Raw genomic sequence first — 25,802 nt, forward strand, 5'->3', positions numbered from 1 at the left:
GGTACTTCAGCCCAAATTTTAGGGGCAAAGTTCTAGACTGGAATGGGCTTAAGAGCCTCTGTTGAGTATCTAATCTTCTATACTGTGTTATCTTCAACATTTAAGAAATCTTAACGAGTAGGTAGATGATGCAGTAAAAGGGGACAGGACAATTTAAGAACCTTAATACGACATAATCAGGAGGAGCAACAGACAGTCCATGGGAGAAAACTAGGCCTTGCAGTGAACCTGGAAGGTAGTGTTTTGTTTTTGTTTTGACTAAAATGCTGTGTATTGCATTATTAAGTAAATAACTTTAGATGTTAACCAAACTGAGCAATATACACAGTTTAATAGGTGAACACACAAGATACGCATTTGAATAAACCGCATCCTAAATACTGAACCAAGCCAAGTGAGGATACCTGAGCTTGAGGCATGTCATGATGTGCCTCACAGCTGCCTACCAAAGTGTTGTTTGGTGACATGCAGTCAGTAATGAGTTTATTTTGGCTTGTCTGTTACAGTGACAGAATACTACAGAATAATATATGGCAATGAGTAGTTCATTGAAAATCAGATAAGTGGCATTTATGTAAGAAAGCCAGATATCTAATTCTCTCTACAACGTAAGCTAAATAATATTAAAACCGGCTCCCGAGTGGCACATCCAGTAAAGGCGTTCCACGTGGAGTGCAGGATGTGCCCTATAGTCTGGACGTCGCGAGTTTGAGTCTAGGCTATTCCTTTGCTGGCCGAGGACGGGAGCTCCCAGGGGGCGGCACTCAATTGGCCGCACGCCCCCCGGGGGGAGGGAGGGTTAGGTCGGTCAGGGTGTTCCCGGCTCACCACGCACCAGCGACCCCTGTAGTCTGGCCGGGCGCCTGCAGGCTTGCCTGTAAGCTGCCCGAGAGCTGCGTTGTCCTCCGACGCTGTAGCTCTTGGGTGGCTGCATGGTGAGTCTGCAGTGTGAAAAAAAAAAAGCGGTCGGCTGACAGCACACGGTTCGGAGGACAGCGTGTGTTCGTCTTCTGCAAAGGGGGCTGCAAAGCAATACATGCTTTTTATAATAGATATCTTCACTCACTCCATACTCATGTGTTTTATTTTGCAAATTAAAATAAAGTTTAGTGGCAATACATATTTTATTTTCATACAGGAAAGTATTCTATACAGCAAACATTTCGAATGATACAATTTATAAAAGACATAACACAATGCCCCTGTCTTCCCTCTTTCTATTTCTGTCCAGTTTATATATAGGCGGTCTCATACAATTGAGGTGATTGATGGTGACTGGTGCCTTGGAAGCCTAATCTACATTCCAATTGTCCCCCCGTTAACCCAGTGTCAAAATACCAAAACAACATTTAATGTCACACATGAAATAATCAAAACAAAATTTGTGGTGCATAACAAAATCATAATACACAAACAACTCAAAACAATACACATACCATTAATCAAACCAATTATTTTGTCAATTTACTAAGTAAGTGAAATACATTAATAAACCCCCTATACTTGGAAACAGTTGTTGACACATTTTTTCACAATGTTTTATGAACTCCACCTAAACCACTTTGGAAGCAAATATTGAAGGGGTAAGCTCAACAGAGCTGCTTTGCACCTTCACACAGACTAACTGGTTCTGACACATGGCATTCCTGTAACTCAAGGAAGTCCTCAGTGCAGAAGGACACCACAGTCAGCTTGTATTATCTCAACACCATGCAGGGACAGACAGTTCCAGAGAAAAGTGGTAAAATTCAAGATGTTACTAATACAGTTGTGGTAGTGTTGTAATGTCCCTTAATATACAGTGCCTTGCGAAAGTATTCGGCCCCCTTGAACTTTGCGACCTTTTGCCACATTTCAGGCTTCAAACATAAAGATATGAAACTGTAATTTTTTGTGAAGAATCAACAACAAGTGGGACACAATCATGAAGTGGAACGAAATTTATTGGATATTTCAAACTTTTTTAACAAATAAAAAACTGAAAAATTGGGCGTGCAAAATTATTCAGCCCCTTTACTTTCAGTGCAGCAAACTCTCTCCAGAAGTTCAGTGAGGATCTCTGAATGATCCAATGTTGACCTAAATGACTAATGATGATAAATAGAATCCACCTGTGTGTAATCAAGTCTCCGTATAAATGCACCTGCACTGTGATAGTCTCAGAGGTCCGTTTAAAGCGCAGAGAGCATCATGAAGAACAAGGAACACACCAGGCAGGTCCGAGATACTGTTGTGGAGAAGTTTAAAGGCGGATTTGGATACAAAAAGATTTCCCAAGCTTTAAACATCCCAAGGAGCACTGTGCAAGCGATAATATTGAAATGGAAGGAGTATCAGACCACTGTAAATCTACCAAGACCTGGCCGTCCCTCTAAACTTTCAGCTCTGGGAGACTCTGGCCATAGGACAACAATCAGTCGTATACTGCACAAATCTGGCCTTTATGGAAGAGTGGCAAGAAGAAAGCCATTTCTTAAAGATATCCATAAAAAGTGTCGTTTACAGTTTGCCACAAGCCACCTGGGAGACACACCAAACATGTGGAAGAAGGTGCTCTGGTCAGATGAAACCAAAATCGAACTTTTTGGCAACAATGCAAAACGTTATGTTTGGCGTAAAAGCAACACAGCTCATCACCCTGAACACACCATCCCCACTGTCAAACATGGTGGTGGCAGCATCATGGTTTGGGCCTGCTTTTCTTCAGCAGGGACAGGGAAGATGGTTAAAATTGATGGGAAGATGGATGGAGCCAAATACAGGACCATTCTGGAAGAAAACCTGATGGAGTCTGCAAAAGACCTGAGACTGGGACGGAGATTTGTCTTCCAACAAGACAATGATCCAAAACATAAAGCAAAATCACAAATAAACATATCCAGGTGTTAGAGTGGCCAAGTCAAAGTCCAGACCTGAATCCAATCGAGAATCTGTGGAAAGAACTGAAAACTGCTGTTCACAAATGCTCTCCATCCAACCTCACTGAGCTCGAGCTGTTTTGCAAGGAGGAATGGGCAAAAATGTCAGTCTCTCGATGTGCAAAACTGATAGAGACATACCCCAAGCGACTTACAGCTGTAATCGCAGCAAAAGGTGGCGCTACAAAGTATTAACTTAAGGGGGCTGAATAATTTTGCACGCCCAATTTTTCAGTTTTTTATTTGTTAAAAAAGTTTGAAATATCCAACAAATTTCGTTCCACTTCATGATTGTGTCCCACTTGTTGTTGATTCTTCACAAAAAATTACAGTTTCATATCTTTATGTTTGAAGCTTGAAATGTGGCAAAAGGTCGCAAAGTTCAAGGGGGCCGAATACTTTCGCAAGGCACTGTATGCATAACATAACAGTGTTTTCTTGCCTTCTATTAAAAGTTTAAACACCATACACAGAATACAGTAATAATTAGAATATAATTAGAATACTACAATCATAACTGTAACAGAGCAGTTTTTTTAGAAATAAAATCAAAAGCACAGGCATTAATTTGTACCTGTTTGATGTAACAAATCATTTCGTCTGGTCTTTGTTGTCTAAAAAAAAAAAAAAGGAAAAGGTTGTTTGGGTCGTTTAATCTGGACAGGTTTTAATGGTCAATACCAATCTTCAACAAACTTGTATTTTATTATTAAATCCTAGCCTCCTATATACTATTCTGTGGAAGAGTCCTAGGGCCATGCAAGAAAAAACTATAAAAACAACTTTGAAACTCGAAATTTCTACGTGATTCTAGTTTTAAATTATATTATGGAGTTGTGTTTATTTGCATTCAATTAACAGCAGCTTTTTATTTATTCAAGTGCCCTCTTTGAAAAAAAAATACATATAAATATTTAGAATCCCCCTTTCCCCTCTGTTCCAAATACTGTATTGTCTTAATAAGGTCACTAGGGAAATTAATGGGGGATTTAGGAACAGTTTATTGCAACACTGTATTGCCAGATTGTTAGTGGTTAGAAAAATTGTTATGCATGCTAATTGGGTCATTTTCATATTTTAGGTTTACTACAGCTATATATGTGGGTGTTTTTTTTAATTTATTTTCTCTTTGTTTTTCCTTCCTTTTAACTACAGACTTTAAGGCCTATCAGAGTGATCAGTATGATATAGTGAAATGGTTGTTAGGAAAGACACATATATCTAAGATAGCTAGCAAGGCTACATTTTGAGAAAGATTTATTTTAACCAATACATCTTAAATAATCCCCGCTTAGCAGTAAATGCTTCAGATTGCTTATGTAGAGGTTATACACAGGGGTTATTTAGAGGTAACAAAGGGGTTATTTAAGATCTCAGGCTTCTAAGTAGGGGCATTCTGGAACAGTGAAGATTCAATACATGGCCCTTTAGACATTTACTGCACATACTTAAATAGAGCATAATGTTAAAATATAACCAATCTCCTTGGATACAGAACCAGTACCGGTGATGAAATCAATGATTTGCTGCTGCTGTTTAGGATGCTTGGGGAAGGCAGTGTAGGTCTTAAGAAGTGTGGCCTGATATAAAAGTGCACATTTGAAAATCAAACAGGTAACAGCGCAGTGAGTATCTTATACATGGAGACCATGCCATTACTGCTATATCCATGTAACATGGTGGTTAGATTTGGTCCAGTAATTGTAAAGACATTCTAGCATTGGTTAGTATATTTTGCACATCTGTAATTTATAAATACAGTAGTATCTCAAGCATATGTGTCATCTGTGCCTCACTAAGAATGACTGGTGACATGTTTAAGATATAGCCTCATATGTTATTTATCATACATCAGAGTCTATTTTAATTATCTGAACAGTCTCACAGATTAATACTGTCCCCTAAAATGTGTAAATCTGATTTTCGCAAACCTTGTGTTCCTGTATTTGTATTGTATGTAGTAATGTTAGTAAGTGGATCAATACATTACCATAGCAACAGCACTCTCTCACCAAGTCTAATAACTGATTCATTTGACGTCATCCTCAGAGCAGAAACAGCGCATGAAAAAAAAAAAATCTGATCTTGGGTACTGTATGAGACAATGTAATTGTATTGAAATCATCCTTACAAAACAAGACAGTCTAAACAGCTGAACACAAATGCAGAAGTCATTTTCTGCATGGATAAACCAATGTGTGGGTTTTTTCTTCCAGCTAAATAAAGAACTGTAGAAGGGAATTTGCAAATGGCAGATCTCCCAAATGTGCCTCCCAAATTTATGCTCATTGGTCTATTAATAGCCCGTAGGTGGCCTTTTTCTGTGTTTTAGGGTACAGTTTGTTATAACAATCTGAAATTGTGCAAGTTTCGTTTCACAGGTTATAAGATTCGCAAGCTTTCATAGAAATAAACATACCATGTAGGTCTAGATTCTCAAAGCTATTTACCCCAATGTGTTTATTTCAGAAAGGGAAATTGCCTCCAGTAAAGTTACCATGCCTGAAATAATCAGCGCAGGTGTTTGTTTTAGGGACTTGTAAGTAGTATTATGTTGCTTCTTATTCGTTTTAGAATTGTAATTGGTGCTGTATCTTTTAAGAAGAAATGACTCTTATGACAATTTGCCATTTACTGTATGTAGCCTTACATCCACTATCCGTGAATGGCATTCTAGTATTTTCTTAACTTTTATTTATTCTTTTTTTTTTTTTTATGTGAATGAACATCTACAGTGCTAGAGTGTGTTACAACACCAGTAATTGTGACAATAATCCTGACTAGAACAATACAAACCACTTTACTCAGTACATTAATTGCCAACCACTCGACCAGGCAATGTATTAATGCATTGTTTCACTTGTCAACACTTTGCTGCTTAAGCCCATATTCCTAAAAAGAAAAGTGTAAACAACAATACAAGAGTGCCCTCATTGCTGTGTGTCTTTATTTGATACAACAGTGTTCCATTACTTTTCAGAGAAACATTTTGGAACAGATACAACATTCTAATTCTAATTCTAGTTTTCTGCACAAAAAGGACATTTTCATTTCCTTCAACACCTAGAGAAATACATTTCTCAATAAATTACCATAAAGCATGCCATCCATCAGAAGGTCTGCAGAATTCTGCTGTATTTAATGCCATCTCAATGAATGAAGTCTTTCTTGGGATAATGTTAGTCATATTAAGAAGTGAATGCATTAACAGTGTGTCGACACCACCCTCTGTTAGCCGTGGCTGTGGTCCTACAATCTTGTTGCATATATTTGGTTCCTCCACGGTAATGTTTTATTGCTGTATAGTGAGAGGTTGTTTTTTTTTCACAACAGCAAATGTTTTTATAATCACAAAGGTTTTGTATAACCTAGAATTTTAGGATTGAGGCGTAATAATAATAATAATAAAAACTATATGAACATAATTTAGATATTTTATTTAACATCACGTAATCAAATAAACTACATATTAGCCATAATAGTAGTACAATAATTCATGTTAGATTTCAAAGTGTAACTCAATATGTTAACCTAATATTATTCAGCAGGTTTCATTCGTCTTTATGAGTCAAAATGTGTTAATTCTATAGAGTGATGTAAAATTTTTGGCCATAGCTGTACATATCAGGAACACTGTAAAGCAGTTTTGCTGCTTTAATATTGCCAAAGAAGCACTGAAGTATGGTATACTGTAGCTCTAGTATATGCTTCCAAACTGACAATAGTTACTGTGTATTCAGTGATATGTATGCAGTCAAGCACAACCTCTGAGTAAATCAGGTTTTATATTAGAAGTGTTTCGCTGGAGCATTTGAAAATGATCTGGGTTTAAGTCACTTCAGTAATACATTTCATATGTTCCATGAATGATTATTTCCACTCTGCGTTTCATACAAACTGAATGTATTCAAATCTAAGTTTCTTGAGATGTTTTATTTTTTCTATTCCTGTGTTCTGGGATTATGTGTAATTAATCTGTCATAATTAGAAATACTAAAAGGAACTTTAGTGACTTCAAAAATAGATTCAATGACAAACCTTTGGACTAAGTCTTTCTCGATTGAAGACTTATAGTCAAAACTTTTGTTATTGAATTTATTAAGTTTCTTTAGTATTTCTAAATTATCCATAATTATTAAACACTCAATGTTTAATCTGTCATATTCATGGCTACATTGGCTACACCAATTTTAAAGGGGAACATGGAGACTGATGGCAAGTTAATTTCAAATAAAATGGTTAGATATTTATTTTTTGAAGATTAGCTTTTACCTGTGCATATTGTTGGAATCACTGGATGAATGCAACATCGATAAGAAAATGATACAAACCAATTGACTACTGATAATTGACTACCGATAATTGACTACCGATAATTGACTACCGATAATTGTTCATATTTTTGGTATGGAAAGATAGAACACTATGTCAATACATAAACTGCTTCCATGTTTTAAAAGTATGCTGCATGCACAACAATACAACTAAATGAAAAAAAGATATACGTTGCAAGCACATTCTCTTTATTCAGTCAGATTATACTTAACCAATAATACCAGGGTTACAGTAATACAACATATCTTCCCTTGTCGATAACTTATAATATGTGGTACTTTGTGCACATTTTAAATGTTAACTTGTGAAGTTCCGTGGGCATAAACCTGGGCTTTGCTATTTCCTAATTTCACCTGCCTATCATCATTGACTAATTCCATCTGTCTGTCATCATTGACTCCATATTTAAGCAGTCACAGCTTGGCTTTTTCTCTGGTGTTTTGCTTTTTCCCTCCTCCTCCTCACTTCATTCATATGCTGCATGCCTCTGTGTCGGTCCCCTCTGGGGAGATAATGACTCTCACTTCCCTGGCCTGGAGTTCCAGTAACTCTGCAGGTTCTTGTGGTCAGAAGAGACCACCGGCCACACTATTATTTCGCAGCTCATGTGTTATATATCTTACCTCATGAAAGAAGGCTCTGTCTGGCTTCCTTCTTTATCCTCCTGGGACGTGGTCCTGTTAGTCTTAGTGCTTGAGTCCCATAACTAACAATTATTTGTGTTCTTTCAGATTCTTTCTTCCTTACGTCAAGGCTTCGTATGAGCCATTCCATCCTCTGAGGGTCGACCCCGGTCGCTAACTGGGACCCAGTCGCGAGGCCGAGCCTATAACGACTCCGAGAAGTCTTTTAAGGGGCCTGGAGGCCATTCGGGCTAGCCTCAACTCCTTAGGAAAGGCTCTCTCGGTTGGAGTCTGGCCCGTCCTTTTCTCTCTCTCTCTCCCCTGCTCTAGAGATCGAGCCTCGAATCCCAAGTTGCAAAGTACGCCCTTCCTCTCGCAGCCCTGGTTTCTGCCCCGTGAATTAATACCTAACAACTTAAAACCCGTTAAAATCCCAGTATTCGCACACCCCTAGTCATTAGCACTGCTAATCGTTTAATTTAAATGACTCCTCTTTTGATGAGTTTTGCAAAGATAGATATTGTTCTCTATACTTGTTACCTTGAGTTTTTTTTACATATAAAAAGGAGTTCATAGCAGCCTCACCAGCCCTTATCAACTATACATTATACAGCTATTACTATGTGTTACACAACAGAAAATGATGAATTGAAACACATTTTTCACATGGTTTTCATTCATACACTTAAAGCAGAGTGTTTTCATTTGTCAATTTCAGTTCCATTTTCTATATTAGATTTCCATTTAAATGAAATGATACTTCTTATTTTCATCTTATTGTACAGGCTTGCAGCAGATATACAGAAACAATGTAGTCGTAATGGTAATTTCAGTAGTTATGTATTTTCATTATTAAAATCTGAAGGAGTCACAGGTGTAGTCTACTTGTACAACACGTAACATATATATTCATGACACTGGATTCTAGCATTTGGAGGCTGTTTTACTGCCAAATGAAATGCAGTATTATAAAACACAAAGATGTATTACTGATGATGCCAGAAAAAATTATTAATCTACAGCCCCTGCATTCTAATTAAAGGCATCGTTTTCTATTTTATAGAGCATGAAAAGCATATTTAACCATGTAGGTCTCATTTGTTTTCTCATAATGTATGGATAATTGTTGTATTCTTCGCTTTTAAACAATGTATAGAACAATGTGTGTAATACAGTTGCTAGATGTTGTTAATCTGTAATCCAACCATACACAAAAAATAACTACATATAGCCTATGTTCCATGTAATTGACTTTTTTTAACAATTTGATGGTCTCTAATCTATTAAAATCATGTTTATCTTTAAAATATAAATTATGACCTATAATCCCATTTATTTAAAAAAAAAAAATCAAAATGTGACTTTTATTGCTGGCTGGAAATTTGAAACAAAAATAGTTCACAGAAGGTGACAGAAGTTAAAAAGCTAGAACATGTGTATCTCCAAATAGAAAAATCGAATAAGCATTTCAGAAAATTACCTCTACCAGTGTCAGAAATTAAACACAATCATATACATTTTAAATGTTCATCAGTTTTCTTGTCCCCCAATCCTTTTCACAATTCTCAAATTGCACGCAATGTACACCCCAGTATTCTTTAATGCTCTAGCAGGGTCAGTAAAAGCAGTAATTTTATACATTTAATGCATAGACAGCATTTATTACGATATCAAAGATATCTGTGTGTTTTGCTATTTTGAGTAAGTAAATGTTTGTCTTGTAAATTCATGTCAACTTTCAGAACATAATTATAATAACATTAGTATTGTATTCTTAATTTGAACTATCCAGTTCAAAGCATTATATTGTGTATGATGTTTATGGTGTATTTTTCCATTTTTCTTCTCTATAGGGACCCTCCTGATCACAAGGTGTGTTTTGCCAATCTGTTTCATCTTGGAATCAAGCCACTCACTTGACAGGATTTCACTGCTTTTCTTAATTATATTCTAATACTGACATTTTAAAAGCAGACATGTTTTTTATATTAAGGGGGGGCAATTAAATCAAATTTAATATTGATACACATTTTCTCCTTATTACATGTATTTATATTTTCCTAAAATGCCAGCTAAAGATTAAAAGAATTGATTTCATTTCAAGTTATTATCTCAGGATGTAATGTGGTAATATCGTTCCCCAGAACTCCCATTTGATAATTTGTGCTCTTCCCAGATCACCCCATGACTAGATATAATTAACATTCCTGGGGTTGTAACATGCTCATTATCCATTGCATGTTGTGATCCACTCAATATGATCAGATACCTTTAAATTGTACAATATGCATACAAAAAATATATTATATAGAGGCAGGTAAAAAAAAAAAAAAGGTCAACCATTAAAAACTATCCTTTTTACTGAAATGTTGCACACAGTAAATGTTAGAAAATCTTCACTTGGTATAAGTGCCACGCACTTCTTATGATAATATTTTACATCAGAACATTCTTTATAAAATCATTTTTTTCACATAATGTGCATAATACTTAGCTGTACAAAAACTTTTTAGTATGTCAAGCAGAGAACCAGTAATCTATTGAATCTCTGAAGGCTTCTGTTGCCTAGAGAAGGTCAAACGGATGACAGCGTATGCATTTTGTGCTTTTTATAGTGTAATCAGAAAGCAGTTTTCGTTTATAATGTCATTTGCTGTTAAATCCCAGAGGAACAATAATTTTCCTTCAAGACTGGAAAGAATCCTTTATAATCTCCTTGCCTGTCGATGACCTATAGATGACATTTTGTCTAATATAGTAGGTATTTTCTTAAAAGGCATGGTGTATATGATCTCTAAAAAAAGAAACTAGATTTTTATGGCATAATTGATGAAGCCACCTGTACAGATTGATGTTTACTGCTACATATTATTATAAGCTATGCATATATATATATATATATATATATATATATATATATATATATAGTATACTATATATTAGGGGTTTTAATCGTGACATTTTCTATTGATCGATTAATCATCTGATCTATGATCGGTTTTTCACACCTGTTTGCTAGTGATATTAAACTGTATTGAAAGACAATTACAAACAATCACTTTTAGGGGCGTAATCTGACATTTTCTTTTGCGCTGTACTGCCCGTTTGTGTTTCCTTCAAAATACTGTATTCAACAGATCCGTTTTTGGTATACCGTAAGCTTTCAAGTTTCAGACTAACAAAGCTATCTTATTGAGTGCTATTTTATTTTAGTTAGCTGAAGAAAAAAGTATGATATAGCTCTGAATTTTCTGATACCGTTTGAATGAAATATGACTTACTTGCAACTAAGGTGATATGATAAACATGTAGTACTGCCATGAAACGAAAGCACCAATGAGCAAATGTTGCAAGTTGCAGTCTTTTATGAAATATTGGGAATACAGGGGTGCAAATGTGGTGCTATAGCACTAGATTCTAGCACCAGGGTACCTCATATAGAGCCAGCAACATTCAATTCTGGCGCCAGTAGACATGTTTAATTTGTTTTTGCAGCAACCATAGATGTCGATAGTTTCTCATTGGGTCTGGACTACTCACATGACCATTGGTGTCTGCAGCAGTATGCATGTAATGCACTGTGCGTACCATTGGTTTGAAAAATGTCATCTTCACAAGTGTGGACTCCCTTGTAATGTCGTGCGATCAGCTGACAAAAAACAGACATTTTAGGCTTATAGAATTGTACTGCTTATTTAGTGATAGTAATGAGCAAACGGAAACAGATAAGGGATCCCAAGCATGGATCCCTGCAGCACTCCAGTGAGTACATGGCCCCAGCTTCATGTTTCTCCTCCTACAAGTACTCTCTGCTTCCTATGTTTTAACCAGTTATGTATCCACTTGTACAGTGGCTCTCAAAAGTATTCACCCCCCTTGGACTTTTCCACAATTTATTGTGTTGCAACATGGAATCAAAATGGATTTAATTAAGAGTTTTTGCCACTGATCAACACAAAAAAGTACATAATGTCAAAGTGAAAAATAAAATCTACAAATTGTTCTAAATTAATTACAAATATAAAACAGAAAATAATTGATTGCATAAGTATTCACCCCCTTTGCTATGACACACCTAAATAAGCTCTGGTGCAACCAATTGTCTTTAGAAGTCACATAATGAGTTGAATGGAGTCCACCTGTGTGCAATTAAGGTGTTTCATATGATTTCAGGTTAAATACACCTGTCTCTGGGAGGTCCCACAATTGGTTAGTACAAAAACTACATCATGAAGACGAAGGAACATTCAAATCAAATCCGGAATAAGGTTCTTCAAAAGCACCAATCAGGGGTAGGATATAAGAACATTTCCAAGGCATTGAATATCCCCCGGAGCACAGTAAAGTCCATTATTAAGAAATGGAGAGAATATGGCACAACTGTGAATCTGTCTAGAACAGGCCGTCCTCAAAAACTGAGTATCCGGGCGAGAAGGGCACTAGACAGGGAGGCCACCAAGAGGCCTATGGCAACTCTAAAGGAGTTACAGTCTTCCACGGCTGAGCTGGGAGACACTGTGCATACGGCAACAATAGCCCAGGTGCTTCACAAAACTGGCCTTTATGGGAGAGTGGCAAAAAGGAAGTCATTGTTGAAAAAAACTTATATCAAATCTCAGCTAGAGTTTGCCAGAAGGCATGTTGGAGACTCTGAGACCAAGTGGAAGAAGATTCTATAGTCTGATAAAACCAAAATAGAGCTTTTTGGCCTCAACGCTAAGCGCTATGTTTGGCGCAAGCCTAACACCGTACATCATCCTGAGAACACCATCCCTATCGTGAAGCAGGGCCTGGAAAGCTTGTGATGATAGAGGGCAAAATGGATGCAACAAAGTACAGAGAAATCCTGGAGGAAAACCTGCTGAAGTCTGCAAGAGACCTGGGACTTGGGAGAAGATTCATCTTCCAGCAGGACAATGACCCCAAACATACAGTCAAAGCCACACTGGAGTGGCTTAAAAACAAAAAGGTCAATGTCCTGGAGCTCAATCCAATTGAAAATATGTGGAAAGAGTTGAAAATTGCTGTTCACCAAAGGTCCCCATCCAACTTGACGGAGCTTGAGCAATTTTGCAAAGAAGAATTGGCAAAAATTGCAGTGTCCAGATGTGCAAAGCTGGTAGAGACTTATCCAAATAGATTCATGGCTGTAATTGCTGCTAAAGGTGCCTCTACCAAATATTGACTCAAGGGGGTGAATACTTATGCAATCAATTATTTTCTGTTTTATATTTGTAATTAATTTAGAACAATTTGTAGATTTTATTTTTCACTTTGACATTATGGACTTTTTTTGTGTTGATCCTAATTAAATCCATTTTGATTCCATGTTGTAACACAATAAAATGTGGAAAAGTCCAAGTGGGGTGAATACTTTTGAGAGCCACTGTATGTATGTTAACTTTAGGATTAGTCTTTCATGCAGCACTTTGTCAAGGCTTTTTGCAATGACTTCCCATGTTTCTTTAAGCACTTTTGTACAGGTCCTCTGTACCAGGGAATTTGTTAGTCTTGAGAGCCCCCAGTCCTCTTAGTGCTGTGGTTTGTTTTATACTAAATGGATCTAGGATTGTTTGATGGATCGATTAAACCATTTTGTTTGTTTAGTCTATTGGATGAATTTGTCTTTCGTTTCTAGCACGATGTCTCTGAACATTGTCCACCTGCCACAGATTCTCCTTCCAGTGTCTTCTACCAGTCTGTGCTGTGCTTGTGTCTCATTCCTTCAAAGTTGCAGAGGTTTTAGACCAGCAGTTTGAATGTTGCTGTTTTGCTTTTCCAGTAGACTTCAAATGTAATCATGCTGTGGTCGCTTGTTCCCAGTGGTTCCATAATTTCTATTTTGTTCACCCTGTCTTGGTTATTTGAGAATACTAGGTCTTGGCAAGCACACTGCCTGGTAGGGGCATTTACAAATTGTGTTACAAAGCAATCATTTGCAACTTCCACCATTTCAAGCTCTGTTGCGCCACAATCTGAGGGGTTGTTCCAGTTATTACCTGGGAAGTTGAAGTCTCATGATTATGATGTCCCCTTTCATGTTTTTTTCCCCTGATATGCCTTTTGTTCAACTGTATTCCTTTAATCAGATTATTGAGATTTTCTATAGAATGTGCATTTAAATTATTATACATTTTGTTGAAGCGTATAATACATGTTGCATAATTCTAGTTTAATTTTTGGTTAAAGGATTAAAAAAAGCAAGCTATAAGATGGCAATTACAGGTAAGCTTTTACATTTACAACTCATGCATTACTGTATCTTGCATGTATTTCATGAATGTATAGTCGCTTGCAGATCATGGTGTTGAGCTAAATTTTTTAAAAGCAATTCCAGCTTCAGCTCTGCTCAGTCAGTAACCAAGAACTTTGACTGTAATCTCCTTTAATACGATTATTTCACATCCTCCAATTTAACGTCTTATAATTTTGAATTGGGAGTATTACCACTATATATTCTTTGTGAAGGAACCCTTCCCACAAAACTAAGCTACTTATTCTTTTAAAATATTAAGATTTTCTCAAGACAGTACTTTGTGCCTGACTAAATGGCCTTATTTTCTGGCAGACACTGTTTTTATTCGGAATATAGTTTTCAAAAAATGACACATACTACAAAGACAATACTGCCTTCATTTGGAATCAATGCCTCCAACAACTCAACATATACAACTGCTTTTCCTAATCACTGTTCAACCAGGATGTAGATTACAGGTTGCCCCAGTTCTTGGTGCTTATCACATGGCTTTTAAAGGACCCTGTGTGGAGCTTTATTGTAAAACAACTTGGTGGATTCTGCCAATTCCTCTTCAGAAAATCTGCCACTTTCGTCTGGCATTACCCCGGCCAAACACTTATGTGGTTAAGGCATCTCCATATATAACATTAACAAAATACAGTCGCATGCCATTGTCAAAAGTGTTTTTATTTTCATAGATTAAGTGTTGAATCACTGTTATAAATTACATATTTACAATGCTCATTGTGTGTATCTTCTGTGCACCTTTGAGCCCTGTTATATTGATATTAACGGGGGGGGGGGGGGGGTCTGTATATTGCTGTTTATATTCAAATACAACCTCCAGTGTCATTCAAAAAATAATAACAGACTTTTTGAAGCGTCTAATTATTGTGTATAAACTAAATTAAAAATTACAGTCGGCTAATTGGGTGGGTAGTAAATACCAACCAACTACCAATCAAGTTAATTAATATGTTATTAAACATAGTATGTTTTTTTTATGTTTTTGTCCTCATGCATTTTTTTTTTTGTACTCAAAGGGGAATGCTGTTTCCATTTTTTATTCCCAATTGTATCTTCCTTTTACTCAGAATCTGAACATACATCTTTTTTTATTTGTTTTTTGTTGTTGTCTATCTTTCTTTAAAATATTGCACTTAATATGGGATATCTATTTACTTCGTTTTGAAGTTTACCTGCAAGAATATCAACAGATGTCTAAGTTGTGTGAAGGATATGTTCTGTAAATTAGATGCAATCAGATGCAAATGGCAGGTGCATATTTATAGCTTTCTAACACCAGTAGAAATGTTTTCTTGTGGTATGTCTTGGTATGGTTTTCAAAACCATAAATGTAGATGAACACATTGGCACCGTTGCATATTACAGTACGTCTTCAAATGACCAATACAGAGAAGGCCTTGAGCTGCAAAAGATATATTATACCTTCTGAGTCAGGCCTGAATCTTTTTAAAATTGGATTCGGTTCCAGCTATGCTTCTAATACCAGGAGGTCATACATTTATTTAACTTCCTGGCTTTATGGTTGCAGGCTAATGATGTTTGACCACTAAAGTATACACTGACAAAAATAACTGGCACTGCTCAAGCAAACACAGACTGTCCCTATAAGATACATTTACTGTGCTAATAAAAAAATATGTATGAGCCACATATTTCATTTGATACAGGAAATTATTGTGGTCTCATTCTGGTTAGCTGTTTCTGTGGTTTGTCAACCCTGAGTGATAAGATTCAGGGTGCCCTACGGCTCTATCCCTGTTCACGCACTAAAAATAAGGCGATGATTATATAAATATGGTATTAGAAGTCTAAATCTTTAACATATGAATATATGGATAAGTAAAAAGGTGGTATATTAATCTTTCACAAATGCAAGGTAATCCATGCAGTGTTCAGAAAAACTAACACAAAGCTAATTGCACATAGTAAAATGGTCTCAATTTGGTACGTATACAGCTGTTGTCAAATGTATTATTATGCCACCAGTTCACACGGTTTAGGAGAGTATTGCTTTGACAGCTTTCAAATTGAAAATGTGTTTTCATAATTGGAGAAAAAAATCTTTTGTTTTCATACTTGGCAAAATGTTTAATTCAGCCCACTTACCACCTGTTTGTGTAACAACAGTGTACTGTAAATGTTACCAAAGACGGTGGGTATCCAGAATATGTGGCTTCTTCTTGAAAGAGCTACTACCTTGAACCCTGCACCTTCACTCTTATTTAAAATGTTACCGTACACTGTAGTACTGTAATAATGTACTTGTGTATGTACATTACTTGCAAATTGAGGATAGACCCAGCCATCCTCAATTCACCATTCACCATTCACTCAATTCACCATTACTATATGCAGAAGTACATTACTATTCAATGACAGTACCCGTTTACTATTGGTATACTCAATCATGTCTAGCTGTACTCAATCATATAAAGGTTTCAATCGCTTTTGAATGTATATCAAGCCACCAAGCTATGATTGAGTACCAAATACAGGTAGCTGTTTGGTTAGAGAGCTTAGGTTTGGGATTTCCTCAGTTTTGCTTTCAGTTTGTTTTGGTATTGTGATGGATTGACGGGGTCCGATCTGAAATTTGTAGGTGCTGAACCAGCAGTGAGTTCTCCTTTGCCGGGATCTGCAGGACCCTGATGTCTGTCACTTTTAGAGGCCGCCATCTTGGTAAAGGAAGGCAGCAGACATGCTCAGGGATCAGTCATCATTAAAAACACCTGTCCTCCAAGGGATTGGGGTTTGGCTGTTTACAGGGGCGGAGCTCTGTGTACAAAAAGGAGTGTGCTGTCTCGCAACGGGTTGTTGGGAAAGTGGAGATACAGAGAGGTAACAAGTGGAGGGTGCTGTGATTGTCATGTACTGTCTGTGTAACCAGGAATTATGTTTTACAGACTACACCAAGGAGCCTGTTGGACACCAGAAAGGACAGAGGACCACACTTATCGGGAGCAGCCTTAATCAAAAAAGCACCAGAACCAGCCTTCACCGTGTTTCTCCCCTATTTGTATATACTGCACTGTGCGTCAATAAATAAATCACTGTTTCTTTTATTTGTACCACAAACGCTGCACTCTGTTTTTGTTTCTGCAAGCCCACACCCAGTCACAGGTATTTACTGTCCTTCAGAATCCAAAATGGCTGCACCAACATTTTATCTCCCAAGTCATTCGTAGTTGTATAGTCATCTGATAAAGACTGTGATACAGAGTCAAAATGTCATCAGTATCTGTGTAATTTATGCTAAGTTTCTCCTGAATATTCTGGCTCTCTGTATGGATCAGGTAAAAATTTAATTTGACTGAAGATAAAGTTTGAGAACAACCTTTTGAATGCCAGTGTTTGTCATTTGAAAATGACAATCAATATCAAGTGCTTTTGTGAATGGGATCTTAGAATTATTAATACCTGCTGTTTTTGTGGCTGAAACAAAAAGGCTGCTAAAATGATTTATCATACGTATAAAGGGGACAACCCTCTGATATTAATCACTGCAGATGGAGGGCAAAAAGATAATTGTTGCCTAAGCTGTATGCATCAGCAGTAAAGCACTATCTAGAGAGAGAAATATTGAACGAAGCAACATATCCACTGTCAAGGGTAGAAATGGCAAATATGTTTTAATGTGGACCATTCTGTCTGGAAGCTTGGTGCTCAGTTTGTAAGCAAAAAAAGTTTGACATTTTTCAATCTGAGGCACCAAAGCATACGGTCATGATACTTTACATTCATTACAATTGGATAAGTTCTGATGGTCTAGGGGACATACAGTACATCCATATGACTTTTCCCATAACACAACTGACATTGATGCCAGTAGTTCTACATAGAAAGCAAGGTAGAATACATGCTTTACAGCACGACCACTCAGCTCCTGCTAACTTACTATGTAACCTTGTACCAACACCTAGGTAGAGTCAATTAAAAAAATAAAGCCACCCTTAATGATCTTCTATCAACTTCCAAACACCACTGCATTAGCAAGTGTCAAAAATGCATGCTAACATTGTATAAGCCCTTTACATAAAGCACATATCACCAATGAAGTTAAACAGGTGCTGTATTTGATGTCTTGCACGTCCAGGGTGAGTGAAATTGTCCCTGCCCCTTCACCATCTTTCTTCCTGCCAATAAATGAATCAGCTGCTCATCCTATTGACTGATGCGTTTTCAGTCAGTAACATGCTTTTAACTGCTGGGGTTAAAGGATCAAGGAAGTTAAACATTAACAGACTTCCTGGAAGACAAGACAAGCAAACTGAGAAATTAGTGTAGTACCAGATGCCAATACTTGCTATAACATATTTGCTATAATATGTATTTATTTAACAACTGCACATCTGAAGCCATTGTAGGTTAATGGAAGTGCAAAATGAGTGGGATTTATGGAATTATTTTGTTAGCTACAATTACTTTAAGGGAATGTGTAAATGATCATGTGATCATATGATACACAGGAATAGGTGGTGTTCCAAAGTCTGCTGGGAAATACAACTCATAGAAGCACAAATAGACTGAACTATTGCCCTAACATCCTTACACCACTGGGCAATAGTCTCTCTCTGTCTCATGATTGGTTCACATCACTGTCAGTCCTACCCCTTTTCAAAGGAACGCCATTTTCTCTTGTTGTGAGGAATGCAGGGGAGGTGTGAAAAAACTGCTGAATAACAATTCTGTGACTTAATAGAAAACGAATTACAAAACATACTACAAAACATACTACAAAAGAAAGATGCTCTGAACACTAAAATGCTGGATTAGGCAGCAGTCAGCATGCTACACGGAGAGCTGTACACCAAAAATTGAATTACAAAAAATGAAAGATGAGGTGTAGTCCTATGCATTTAAAAAAAAAAAAAAGTTTCATACAAATATTTATTTTTTACAGCAGCTCTAAAGTTAGCCACATTTCAAATCACAGGTCGTATATAAATCTTCAATAAGCTATATTGTGCAAAGACTGGAAGTATAAAAAATCAAGTGTATGAATATAATAAAACCCTGCAGTCACATTTCTCAAAACTGTTCCATTAATTCACTTCCTAATACAGAAGCAACAATTTTTCTGAAAGAGAACTGAGAGTGCAGTCCCTGACATCATCTCTCTTGGGTTCATTTAAACCGATCTACACAAATTGAGACACTTCATGAACAATGCAAATCAGAAAACATAATGGCAATTAACTGTTGATGCAGAGAACATTTTTGATATAATGGAATAGTAGGGGGCTCCTGAGTGGCGCATCCAGTAAAGGCGCTCCACTTGGAGTGTAGAATGTGCCCAGTAGCCTGGAGATTGCAGGTTTGAATCCAGGCTATGTCACTGCCGACCGTGACCGGGGGATCCTAGGGGGCAGCGCATAATTGGCAGCGCACCACCCGGGTAGGGAGGGCTTAGGTCGGCCGGGGAATCCACAGTTCCCCGCTCACCAGAGACTCCTGTGGTCAATAGGGTGCCTGCAGTTCTGCAGTGGAGCCATCAGATCTGTGTTGTCCTCCAGCACTATAGGTCTGGTGGCCTCACTGTGGATCTGCAGTGTGAAAAAATGACGGGGATCAAAAATAATAATAATTGGGCATTTCAAAAAAAGAATAGAAAAACCTAAAGTATGCACTAAATAGGTTTGGTTTTCATCCTAATTGTTTACAGTGGATTGATGTCATGTTTAAATCACCAGTTTCTACTGTATCTTGTAATGCACACTTTTGAAAACAATCCCCCTTATATAGAGGAATGAGACAGGGGTGCCATTTTGCAGGCCCTGGAACTACTTGTCATTCTAATCAGATCAGCAATTCCAGGAATACAAAAAATAATGATAATAATTTCAGGATAAAATCGAAAATAATTGTCATTAATAGCTCTTTTTTTATCAAATTAATGTTATGTAAGTTTCTAAATCATACCAGCCATTAAGTAAAAATGACTCAGAAGTTTAAATACCTTGATAAATCAGCCCCAATTCCTTTTGTTTTGATAAATAACATGGCACTTAATCTGTATCTTACACATAAGGTTAGACATTTCAGACATTTTTAAAAAGGAGAAAATGTTTGGTATTGATCCCTGTCTCTTGTAATAGATTGGCATTTGGAAATCTGAATCTGCTGGGAAATTCACCAATGACAAGTGACTTATTAAAAATAAAGACCATCTGATACCTCATCAATTAATACTTTGTGCACTTTCCTTGGTACACAGTCCTCCCTGTAATTACAACTAATCTATCAAAATAAAATCTTCCTGGGCTTATTCTGGCTCAGAAGGTGCACTGTTAAGGTTGGGACACGCATACGTGGCGCGATGCCTTCGGCTATCATGCAGCATTTTATAGCTAACATTGCTGGCAATGTTACTGAATGGTGCTGCACAGACCAGAGAGATATAATACCGTAGTAGCGCTGAGCGGTGCCGCTCAAATCAAATCCAGAGCATTTTTTTCCGGCTGTCGCACGCTACCGTCGGTGAATTAACCAATCACAGCCAAGTGGTGACAACACATGCTTGACACGTGTTGTCTACGGAGGTGTCCAAGCACCCTGAAGTATTTGACCCTTCCCATATTTCTTACAAGGATGTTGAGATGAAGGCAAACATCTCTGAAGCCATTGGAGCAACAATTGGACAGACAAGTCTGTATTTTAGACATATCTCCTGATAAGCACTTGCCTTTTTTTTTATCATTTCTGTAGTTCACGAATATTTTTACTATATTACTGGCTAAGACGTTTTTTTTTTATCACTTCAGTGATAGTAGGCTACTTGCTGTCAGCAATGTATTGTATGCTGACGAAAAACTGACAAAAACTGAAAAATGTGACATTTTGAAATTTAACATGGAATACTGTACTACTATTATGGCTTCCGGTAGACTTTTGCGATATAATTTTGTAGTTTTTTCGATTATATGTTGCTAAATAAAAGATCTAAATTATGTTCATATCGTCTCAATCCTAAAATTTTAGGTGATGCAACACTTTTGACCATAGCTGTAGACTGTATTCGAGTAGATAGTCTACTGTGTGGTACTGACAACTATTTTTCTACACTATTGAAGCAGAAAGTCAGTCACGTAGTATAGCACCACAAAAATACCTAGCGATGCCTCGCCACATATGTGTGTTACGGCCTTTATAGGGTCCTGTGGCAACAGCTCCATATTAAATAACAGCTTTAAACCAATCGTGAAGTAATAACAGGTTGTTTCTTTATGAAACGTGTTGTTCATCCATCACTCCAGCGTGATCTTTACTCTGTGTGGATCTGTGTTCTGTACAATCAGTACAAGCACAGTATTACCAATGCAATATATTTGATTGGCTCTTGTAATGCTACATTTGCATATCTCGATTACCCATAATTCTATAGTTACTGCTTTCTACCACTTTAAATCAAAAGCTACTTGTCTTTACTTACTCTCCTGAGCACTGCACTGACGAACCCCAAACAGGGCGAAACATGTCAGCAGTTGCTGTGCTTTGTCTTTTTAAATGCTGTGAATGTAGAAGTCTTTTGTTGACTTTCACGTGATTTGATTTGATATATATAAGAAAATAGTCTCTGTTTAGTCATCAACCATGTTGAGTAAAAGACAAACCAAAGTCCACTTGTTTGGCGTTTGAAGAGACTGGGTGGGTTGCACACTCAGGATGACTGAGTTGTATCTTTAATTCATTTTAGACTTGATGCTCAAGAGAGTAAAGAAAACAGACACATATAAAGCTATTTATATATATATATATATGTATGTATAATGGAAGGGAGTTTCTGTAACGCTTTACTAGTCATGTCTCAGTTCATGACACTGTCTGATATATTCAGCAGCTGTGAGTGCAGTGTCGTTGTTCTCTCTCTCTCTCTCTCTCTCTCTCTCTCTCTCTCTCTCTATATATATATATATATATATATATATATATAATTTCTTTCTTAGCAGACACCCTTATCCAGGGCGTCTTACAGCTGTTACAAAGTATCACATTAATATATACCTCAAATGGAGAGAAAACAAGGCAAAGGAAGTAGAAAAGACACAAAAGCGACACTGCACAATAGGATAATGATGAAATGTACTCACTTTTCTGTATTTAGAAGGATTCTACAATTCAGACAGCCTGACAGCACATTTCAAAACTATTATTTTCACATCCTGAAAAAAAAGACTAGTCGCAGCTGCTTAATAACTTTTTATTCACAAAACCTTCAGGTTAATTGGCTTAGGACATGCATCGGATATTAGCTTGCACTGTTTGTTAGAGTGTACATAAAGAGAATACAGCACAAAGAGTCACTCGGGACCTGATCTGTTTGAAGACATCCCCTGTCCTGACCTGAAAGAGGACTCCAGGTTCTCAGGTAGTATTTGGCCACGCTATTATGTAACCGTATAATTAGTAGACGACTATATATCGTATAGAGATATATGTTGCAATAACTGCTTTGAATTAATGTTTGTTGTATTTGAATAATAATAAATATTATTAACCAAAATATCTGTGTTATGACATTAATTATAGAATAACCAGAATCAAGTCAATATGCAATTCCTTGCGGACCACTTATGGATCTGAAGGAACACAAAAATTAAAATTGTAGAAAACGGTTCCTTCGTTATGGTAATATTTAGTGAGGGTTGGGATTTTGGTCTGTTCTGTTTTTTGCATTGCACATGCACTTTTTTATGCTGCTGAAATATCTCATCAATATCAGTTCCTCTTTAGCCTAACACTAGGATTAGAGGTTAGTGTTGAGCCTATATATGTTTTACATTGCACATGCATTGCATAATAGACTATGATTTTTTTGTTGTGCTGAAATATGTTATCAATATCAGGTCCTCTTTAGCTTGACACTTAGGGGTTAGGGGTTTGTGTTAAAGTCTTTTCACACCAAACAGATTGCATCAAAGCTTAAACGTCCAGCATATTTTGAAGTAGCTTTCATACCCAATGTGTCAAGCTCCCCAAAGCACTCACGAGTTCCAAACTGCCTACATAGTACAGAATTCAGTTTCTATATCTTTCACCACAAAGTAACAGAAATACCACTGTATAACTAATTAAATAGTTTCAGCGTCTGATAGTATAGCTGCTACTTCGTGCAGAAAAACAAATGCAGATGGAATATTGGACACACAGACATCCGCAAACAACAATTGTTACTATCTTTGTAAATATTTGAAAATGTTCTTAGTGGAATTTCAAACACTGTTTCATAATGTACTTTGTGTTTAAAATAGTGTATTGAGCAATGTAGTGCAACTTATTATCTACTTCTAATGTTAATAAACTGATAAGCAAGTGGCCTGTTTAAAATAAACAAGAAATTCTGAAGACCTGTTTCTTGTACTCTGTACCTGTCTGTAACCTACTGAGAAAGCATTTGCAAAATAAAAACAAAATTGCCATTTTGATGCATATTTTGCATATATTTTTTGGTTTGATACATTTACATCAAACTTTCACCAATGTGTAGCACATTGTATTTTGGATGCTGTCAAATTCATGGTCTGCGGCCAGTGTGAAAGCCTCCATGTAAAAAAAGACAGTTACACTTTGACTCAACGCACGTGGTGTGAAAAGACCTTTAGGGTTAGGGTTATGTTTGGTGATTTATTTTTTCACATATATATTTTAGTAGTCATGTTGTTGACAGGGCTAATTGAACAATGGGGACATTTCAAAACAAAAGTACATTTTAACAGAATAAATTTCACCTTATAAAGTCTGCTGTTGTTTTTTTTCTGTGATCCCTAACAAGACTCTTGAGTCTGTAGGACATGCTGTATAAGCACGATTTGTGATGTCAGATAGCTGTTTACTGTGCATTTCGTATTCATTTTTATGATTATTTCCTTTTTTTTTTAAAGTGACTGAATTTTAAAGTCTACCATAGAAAAGTAATTTATTAACAATCTATGTGGTAATTCATCCAAACATAATTTTACAACCATTTTACTGTTAAGTATCTGTATATGCATCGAAAAACACTAGTGGGGATTTTTCATTTTTTCAAGTTGTTGTATTACTATTTCAAAGCACTATTATAACAAGACACCTACAACAGCATAGCAGAACTGTTCCTCCAAATGTTCGTCTTGGAATGCAATTTTTGCACAATATCCAACCAGAGCCCTAAAGCAACATTTACTGTGTTGCCATTCTGGCCCCTCTATACTCTCAAGTTTGGTTTCCAGCACTTCGGAGTAAGGTCTGCTGTTAATTGAATTATCTTGGTGTCCAAATGCTCATTACACATGCAGTGGCGCCAATAAGTATTTACATAGTTTGTTAATTCCAATTTCGTTCCTCTTTGTATTTCAGCAAAACATGTTGAATTTCGGTTACACCAAAAAGGGTTTCAGTAGTTAAGATTAAAACTTTTCTTGAATAATCATATCATTGTTCATTTTTGTTTCATGTTAATGGTAAAAATAAAAAAATGTATTGTCTGTAAAAGTTTGATCATTGGAAGTTATTTAAGGATTGTATTAACTAGAAACAGTACATTCAGATAACTAAGTGATGTAATGAGTATCTGAAACCACAGGGTGTCAATACGTAAGGTGATATTTGTTTCCAGAATATACATATTGTTATGAGGCACTGCAGTTCTCTGCTTATGTAATGAAGTATTAGTGCTAGGGACCAGGCAGGGAGCAATGGCTGAGGGAAGAGTGACTTTTGTTTAATGTCAAGGTCTAGAATAGTGTTGCATGAAAAGAGTGATAACACAAAATCAGCATTGCCTTTCCCATCTCCCTGGTCTGCTGGTCCTAAAGGAAACCAACAGATTATTCTTCTCCAACTCAAGGTCTATTGTAAGGATTGGCCCATGGATATACAGCTAACAAAACTTTTTGTTTTAAATGTGGCCTTCATGTCCGACAGCATCACTCTCTTTTAACTTTACTGCAATGAAGTAGTCACACTTTACTCAGTAAACAATAAACCCATCATGAAAACCTTGACCAAATCAGTCCACTACCTCTGCTCAATCCCAGCAGCCTTATGCTGAATCCGCAAGATTTGAACCATTATTCCTACCAAAACCTCAATAATCTCTCAGCCTGAATCACCAGAGGTTTCTTCCCACATGGGGTTTGTTCCTCCCCAATGAATTGTATGTATGTATGTGTGTATGTATGTATGTGTGTATGTATGCATGTGTGTGTGTGTGTGTGTGTAATAGGGAAACCTGATGCATTCTTCGCAATTCAGATACATGTAACTATAAACTACAGAGTACATGGCTGAGTCATGTAAGAGTACTAACTTAATCTATGGTATATTTAGCTGCAGGCTAAGCTGGATTTGAATTTCTAGTTACTCATTTTTAAAGTTGTATTTACGCTGTTATTTAATGCATTCAGCCCTGATTGCATGGACAATATCGGTACGTGATACTAAGGAATACAAAAAACACTGAGTTTGAGTCTCTGGGGCTGTAAATGAAATAGTAAAATATATATTTTAGCTCATTCTTTTTTAAAAGTATTTGTTTATGAAGTTTAAAAAGTCTTTTGAAGTCTGTGGAACAGTCATATTTTCTTCCAGTCAGTCACATATCCAAATGCATGGCAGAGCTGGTGACCAGTATAAAATAATATGATCACTGACACTTATTTTATGCAAGGAAGTGTCATTTATAAC

The 25,802-nt window shown here is 36.7% G+C and overlaps 1 long non-coding RNA gene across 1 annotated transcript in view; it reads left to right on the plus strand.

Annotated features, from left to right (window-relative positions):
* The window catches only part of LOC131737940 (uncharacterized), a 55,043-nt gene extending 37,915 nt beyond the window's left edge, over positions 1 to 17,128 (plus strand). Inside the window, exon 3 of the long non-coding RNA XR_009329526.1 lies at positions 17,045 to 17,128. This is a non-coding gene — a long non-coding RNA (uncharacterized LOC131737940). The remainder of the gene's footprint in view (positions 1 to 17,044) is intronic.
* Positions 17,129 to 25,802: the final 8,674 nt, after the last annotated feature.

This window comes from Acipenser ruthenus, chromosome 9 (genome assembly GCF_902713425.1).
Source record: "Acipenser ruthenus chromosome 9, fAciRut3.2 maternal haplotype, whole genome shotgun sequence".
Taxonomy (NCBI): Eukaryota; Metazoa; Chordata; class Actinopteri; order Acipenseriformes; family Acipenseridae; genus Acipenser; species Acipenser ruthenus.